We start from the raw sequence: 8,356 nt of genomic DNA, 5'->3' as shown, positions 1-8,356 counted from the left end.
AGTTGCTGCTCTTTCTAAGTCGTACCTAACTGTTATAGGAATCAGCATGCAAAATTTGAAATTAATAGGACAATTCTAACATGCCTAAATTAACGAAAAAAAGCTATCCGTCTCGGACGGATGTACGGACAGACTGACCCTAAATATAGAAAAGCTTCGCTTTAAAAATGACACAAAGGGACAGGTTGATTTATACAAACAAAAATATATCATTGGAATGTTATTTTATTATCATAATATAAATATTAATCTAGAATATTGAAATAATTTTATTATGATAATCTGAATAGCCCAATAAAACTGAACAAGACATAAGTATTTAGTGTGCGCATATGCGCGTTTCTATCAATCAAACTATTTATTATAATTTTGACTTATCATGAAAGCAAAGTTATCTGTTGCATAGCTTTTCTATAACTCTCTTCTCTGAACTAAAAACCTTTGTATAATAAAATATTTGTAAGAGTTTTATACTAATTAAAAACACAAAAAATAACACAATTTTTTAGTTGCCAAGATTATAGAATTTAAGATATCTTTTTCAGTCTTAAAAAGACACAGCTCAAAATATTTTCACAGAAGTTAGTTTTTTAGATTTATTAAAATAAAAAGTTTTTTTTTTCAGCCAAATAGCTATGCTTGCAAAGATTTGATTGTCCTTGTTTGATATTTAAACAATATGTCATTGATAAAACCAATTGCAATGCGTACGTGCATGCACGCACACACACACACACATACACATTGATATGAATAATATGGCACACTTGGTAATTTTATTAGCCTAATATTTGTATTGTATAAATGTCATTATGGCATGAGGGAGGGCTGTTATCACCCCCCCCCCCCCCCTCTGTGTATTGACACCGGAAATGTTGGATTTACCGCACACACACACGTATTGACCTCCCCCCTAAATACCGGAACCAAAACGGTGGTGGATTGTGTCGTCGCGTCGCGAGGCAAAAATGATAATTGTCACTTAAATACTTTTGTCATTATGACTTCTTTTGTAATGGAGCACAATGGCATTTTTTATGTCATTATCTTGTTGACTTAAACTGTCCTCAAATCCTTTACTTCCTTTCAATCAGAAAATAATAATTTAAAATAAAATTTTTAAGCAGTATTTTTTCTAACATTCGCAGCCATATTTTTCCGAAATGGTTCATTCAGCCGCCAACACAATTTCTTGTCAATCAGCATCCGCTGACAGCCATCTTATAGTATTATCTAGCAATGAATATATAGAAAATTTGCAGAAGAAAGTAAGCAGTCTTTCCAGTCTTAACTTTTTACAAACTTTAGAATTACAAAATCTATGAAGAAAAAGTAGTATTAGTAGAAATATTCCAGTATGGCTTCGAAACCGATTAATAGCCGCAGGCCTTAATGAAAAATCATGTTTAGCATTTTTTTTTCAGATAGCTTTTCGCGGAAATTAATAAGAAAAATTATAAGATTAGCAAAACTGATATAATCTTATAGTTTTTCATTTTAATATCTGCAGAAAGCTGTCTATTTCACGATGCTAAATATAACTATTATAATTTTTAAAGAGATAATATAAGTATGCAAAAAATGTGCCCTTAAAAAACTAATGCAAAAAGTAATAAAAAGAAACTGCTAAACCTATTTAACCACAATATAGCAACTAATTACATTTTATTGACACTGAATTTACCAACAACTAGTTCCTACATTCCACATTTTATTGACCGGGCTTAACAGTTGTAAAAATAAAGAATACTCTAATAAGTATACTTGAATATGATACAAGGAAATTCATAAAAAAAACAAGGGTGATAACATCCATAAAAAAGAAGCTCTGAAATAGTAGGACAAACGAACATTAACACTTGTAGAGTGTCAGAACTGAATAATCAGAACATGAACATAAAAGTCGAAACAAAATTGTCGAAAAACTGATCATACAGGATAATGTTTCAGGACATACTTAAGTTACATTTTTAGAACTTTGTTGTCCTACGAATCAGTATTCCAAAAAGCAGATAAATCGGATTATTATATCACATAAAAAATTACTAAGCTTTCTAAATCGTACCTAGCTACTACAGGAATCACAATGTAAAGTTTTAAATCGATAGGACAATTCTAACATGCCTGTATAAACGAAAAAAGGCAATCTGTGACGGACGTACGGACCGACCCTAATTATAGAAAAGCTTTGCTATTGAAAATACTAATAAAACATAAAACAATAGAAAAATGGGCGGAGTTTTATAGTGACAAGGGAGAAGGAGGTGCATAAATAAATACTTGAAATAATCTCTGTCATATACTCGAAATAACCACCTTCACAGTGGAGATTTGTTGGAATATTTAAACAACACCATACATCCTTGAAACTGTTTTTTTTATTAATTTTTTTCAAAAATAATATTCCTGAACTGAATTATGATTTGCTTTTTAGGTCAACTTCGTCTTGTGCTAAAAAGGTTTCCCTACAATACTGATGTTATATCAACACAAAACTAAAACAGGCAGCTAAAAACCATTAAAACTTTAATATTTTAAAAAAACATTTTATTTTATTGTGATCATCCTTCATTTTTAGCCATCCAATTTTTTATGATGTTAGGATATAAAACTGTTCCTCCCACCCCAACCCAACCACACCTCCTTCAGTTTGACCTCAGCTCAGGATTAGGCAAAGATTTGTAGATAGCGGATCTTTCTACAGAGTTAATCCTTTATAGGATGTTCAAACATGAGTTTTATACACACCTCTCCATCTTGATAGTAAAGAAAGAAAGGGTGGTTCTTCCTCCTACGGAGAATTTTAAAAAAAAGGGGGTACAAATTTTTTAAGGTGGTTGGTTGTTTTACAATCTTTATCAAATAAGGAAGTTATTGGGGGGAAGGGAGGGTTAGAGTAACCCCCTTTTTTAAAATGTGTAAATGGAAGAAAAGAAAAAAGTCCTAAAATTATCTGTCAAAATTTTTTTTTAAACCTCAAATATCTAAAAAGGAAGATAAATTAATTTTCCATTACTCTATCTCTGTACCCCAAGGGCCTCCTGATTGGGAAGGGTATCAATATCTCCCCCTGCTGCTTTGTCTTCTGCTCAGATAGAAAGATAGGAAACAAAATCTTGCTTTGTTTGCTTTGCACCCATCCTTTGCACAGTAGACCATGATTTGTAGACCTTCTAAAATGAAATTATGGAATATGTAAGGAAGGATATTATAATAGCTAGCGAAACCAATATAGGTGCCAGAGAAACATGTAATTATTAAAATATTCTTTAATTTAAATTGAATGACATTTAGTTTGATATTCAATTCGTCGCAGTAAGTTTGCTTTTTGGGAAATGGTACCAATATCAAATTTTTAGTAGTTACAGGTAAAGGACAAGTAGAATTTTTTCTCGTTGTTATATTCAAGAGCTTCGCTACTTTAGGATGTTGTTAGTAGTGTTGCCAATCTATGTTAGCTCTATTGGCTGAAAGACAATCAGACAAAAATATTTAAATCTGAAATTGAAACTGATCTTGTAGAGGAGGGACATATTCGGACATACTTCCTGTGCATTCAAATGTTTAATTGTTATGTCTATACATTAGTTGGGGGGGGGGGGGGGGTTAATGTCTAAATCCACACTTTTTAAGACATTTTCATCAATAATATTTAGCCCCCCCCCCCCCTTCTACCCTACTCAAGCCCCTTGCAACATTTAAATTATATCTACTCTTTAACTAAAGCTTGTCTGTCACGACGTCAAGTTACTTGTTTAAAAAGAACTGCGCTCTCTATGACTTCCTAAGTTGTTCGGCGACGTCAAGTTACTTGTTTAAATAGAACAGCGCTCTCTTTAACTTCATATTTTTTGGAATACATACACATGTAAATTTAAATACATATCACATCTATTTATATGCATCTTTACATTTCTGTATATTTTTTTCTTTTTTAAACTCTATAATCAAGTCTTAAAAATGTAAGTATGTCCATGAACATTATCCTGTATCAAGCAGTTTTTCAACAAATTTACTTACAACTTTGCTTTGACTCTTATACATTTATATTCTGATTATTCAGTTCTGACACTAAACAAGTGTTAATGTCCGTTTGTTCTACCGATTCAGTGCTTCGCTTTTATGGATGTTGTCATCCTAGTTTATTAGCATCCCATTACTCACCTCCGTTACTCTTCCGTTGTTCTCCTCATGTTCTCCCGGAAGATGTTCTAATGTTCTAATTATGATATTAATATGTGCTAATTACAATATTCTACAAGATATTGTCAATTAAACTCTAGAAAGCACATTTAAGCGAAATCAAATCAAATTAGGTATACCTTATACCCAAAGTGTGTTATGTAGCTAAAGATTTCGGAAGTTACTGGTCTGAATTTGATGTACTTTTCAGTAGGGCTTTTTTACTGTCTTGGGGTGGTTTTAAGCTATTTTCCTAACCTCCTCCAGATGATAGTGACGAAGGAACTATTAAATTTATAAAGAAATAACATAAGTTCTGTATATACAATTAATTAAAAGATCGAATGTTTACATACATATTGGGTCAAATAATCCTAAAGATGGCATTACATGGTTTTATAATTAATTTAATTCAAAGATAGGAACACAGTAATAGTGTCTGACTGATTATGACGTAACAAAAAAAAATAGCCAATGAGAGGCCGCTATTGACCAATGGTAAAATTTATAGTGGCCTCTCATTGGCTAATTTTTTTTTGTTACGTCATAATCAGTCAGACACTATTACTGTGTTCCAAAGATAGCCAAAGTAAATACCAAATATTTATTTATTTTAATGTGAGGAGCAAGTTTCATGATTACCGTCCCTGAATTATAAAATTAAATTAAATTCTAATTTAATTCACTTTTCCACAAAACCTTTCTTAAAATTTTTGTACATAAAATGACAAACGTAATTGAGTTTTACAATTTTAGCTTTCTCATTATCACCTTATCAGAGAAGATTTGACTTTAACTATATTTTCCCCACTTTACAAGTTAGATAAAATGTAGGGATTGGCAGCCGCAGCCTTCCACATTTTTCAGACAAAGCCGCGGTCAACTTGCAATATTATTGTTTAATACGCAGTCGACAAGATTATTGGTCAGCCGCAGACGCTAGTAATTATAAAAATCCTCTGAACTGCCTCAGTTTAACAACATGTTTAAAATTTCATATCTGCCCTAAAATTTGGCGGATGCCGATCCCTGACAAAATGTCTGCGCTCTCCCATGTAAAACTGATAAAATTTGACAAACCTTATCTAAAGTGGGGACACGACGACAAATTACATTATGTTATACATTCTTATTGGTCTTAAAGTACAAGAATTTTTTCACATTTTTTACAAACACGTTACGGACAGTATGTAAGGCTATTTACGCTTTTCTTTAATTTACTTTGTCTATTCTATCTAATCTGTGACGCACTTAAAAACGAAAAATTTACACATGTTTTATTTTATCTATAATACTAAGTAGAACGATGTCTGTCTGTTCGTCCCTTAAGATCTCGGTAACCACTGAACCGATCGGATTCTACTCTTCAGGGTATATACCTATTGGTCCTGTGGTGGTTTTAAGCTATTTTCTTGGGGGGTGGGACACCCCCAACCCCCCAAAAACAAAAAAATTCCCCCCCCCCCTTTTTTTTTTACTGAAGATTTCCTTGGTTCTTTATGTTTTCTAGAAGATTTCCTTGGTCCTTTATGTTTTGTAGAAAATTTCCTTGGTCCTTTAACGAATTTCGCCTTAATTTTTTTATCACCTCTTGGGGCAAAGCCCCTAGAGGCTAGGGGCGAAGCCGCTAGTTCTTTAATAACTTCAAAGATCATTCTAAAATTTATGTCGGGAAAGATTAAGATCTAAATTGCTCTATGACTGGTTTTTGGCTATTTTTGTATAAACTATTTATAGCAATTAAAGAAGTTAAGCAACCCTTATGATAAATGGTAAATTTGTGTACATTCCCAATGATGATAAACAAAGTTATTCATTCTTAGGATTAAAATTTTAGATTGGACATTGTTAGATTCAACAAACAAATCAAATAATAATAGTAACTAAAGTTTTTAAGCCAATAAATGAGAACATGAGTTTATAAAACTTTGAACACCAGTATAATTTATGTTTCAATATCCATTCCATCCCTGACTTATTTATCTTATCTAAGCAGCAAATGATTATTAGGATTCAAATATTTTTAACAAGGTAACAGTTATCTTAAATGACATATGACGTAATAATGGATATAGAACATATGTGGATATATTGATAGCTGAATATTTGTCGTCAATTTAGGTCGCTAATTTTGACCTTTTTATTGGTCAGTTTCTTCATCCAGTTTGAGGAGAGGGGATAGAGTAAAGGGGGTGAGTGGAGGATATCTTTTTTTAGCTATCTACGAGCATTACTTTATCAGAGTACATAAAAATCTGGTGCAACATTCATTGGCTTAATATTTGTACTATATATAAATGTTTGAAATCTTGATTCTCAAATAATTCTAATCTAATTTTTAAGAAATTTAAATAAATACAGACTAAAAATATTTCAGGAGATTCTTTTGTTAAATTTTACAGTGTAATATCAACATTGCTGCATAATTAATTTAAAAATTAACCTTCTTCATTTGAATAAATTTTTACTGTTCTGAAAACACAGCAAATAAAAAACAGAGATTTTTTAATTTTAAGAATTTCACCTAAATTGGCAATGAAGATCTCTGAAATAGTTGTTATTTACAATGACGTCTTGGAGTACATCCTAGACGTTGATAATTTTGCCTTTTTTTTTGCTGTACTCGACTTTACTGTCCTTTATTACTTCGAAACGTTATTGAATTCTTTTTGCTGTACTAAATCAGTTTCCATAGCCTTATTTAGAAACTTTTTCCAGTATGGCTTCAAAACCTATTAATATCCGCTGGATTAGAACCGGTTTTCAGCTATACTGAAAAATCATGTATTGAACTACATTACAAACAATTTTCCACGAGAATAAAAATAAAAATCTTAGAATTAATACTTGCAATTAATCTTATAATATATGATAAGATAAGATGTTTATAATACGATGCGATAAATAACTATTATTGGTCTTTTTACATTTGCTTGAATGAAGAAACACTTTTCTTTTTATGTGGTCTATAAATTGGACTGATCAACCATCGATGTTAACTTTATATTTTCTCTCTAATTATTTAAAAGAAATTCCTTCCAGCTATTTGCAAAACAAATCATTTTTTGGTATTTCAAGGCACGTAGCAACTTCATAATTATATAAAATTTGCTGTATCCAATAAAAAAAATATGTGTGTCTAAGTGATCTAAAACATCAGGCTAATCGTTTGACTATTTGGGTATTCTTTTCAGGAAAGTTGCATTATTTCGTCCTTGGCAGCTTTTTTTAGAAGTATCATTGGTCAAATTAACCAAAGAATAAAATTTATTAATTATACATCTAAAACTTTCATTTAAAGAAAAGTGATTTAATAATACTATCTATAATACAAAGTAGAACGATGTCTGTCCGTCTGTCTGTCCGTCTGAAGCTTAAGATCTCAGTAACCACTGAACCGATTGGGCTCTACTCTTCAGGGAATATACCTACTGGTCCTGTGATGGTTTTAAGCTATTTTCTTGGGGGTTGGGACACCCCCAACCCCCTCAAAAAATGAAAAATACCCCCCCCAAAAAAAAAAATTTTTACTTTTTCTTTTTAAATCTAAAATACGAAAAATTAGGTTGATCAAACCTCTTGGGGCAAAGCCCCTAGAGGCTAGGGGCGAAGCCGCTAGTACTAAATAAATTATTAAAAAGATTAAGACTTTTTTATTTTTCTATTTTTATCGGTTTACTTGAAAAAAGCAAATTCGCTTTAACACATAATGGTGACGTGAAATAGATTTACTAACCTTAACCAAATTGTGTCTATTATCTGTGTTGTCTGTCTGTCTGTCTGTCTGTCTGTAGGAACTTTCACACAAGTGTCGCGTAATTGTACTCAGTATAATGCACAAAATGAGAAGAAAGAGAAAAAGTGTCAAGTCTTTTTTTAGTGTGTTAAACACTCTAAAAAAAAACTTTTAAAAAAAGAAATTATATATTAACAGGATATCTGTTCGTTTGTTCGTAATTTCAGGGAGATCCCATAAATGTTTCTTCCATAATTTCCAGGATATGATATTTGTCCAGGGCAGGTTTTAGACTACTTTTATTACCCCTATTTCCAAATAAAGATATTTCACATTTACTGTTTTTTAACCAATTTACTTTCATATTAGAATTGTTTTTTAAAACTAAATTTTGTTTTCATTAATAGATTCTAAAAATTACTTTTCTTTTTTAGAGTG

Source organism: Acartia tonsa, chromosome 3 (assembly GCF_053477335.1).
Source record: "Acartia tonsa isolate MP-2025a chromosome 3, ASM5347733v1, whole genome shotgun sequence".
In the NCBI taxonomy this organism is placed as follows: Eukaryota; Metazoa; Arthropoda; class Copepoda; order Calanoida; family Acartiidae; genus Acartia; species Acartia tonsa.
This window is presented reverse-complemented; position numbering follows the sequence as displayed.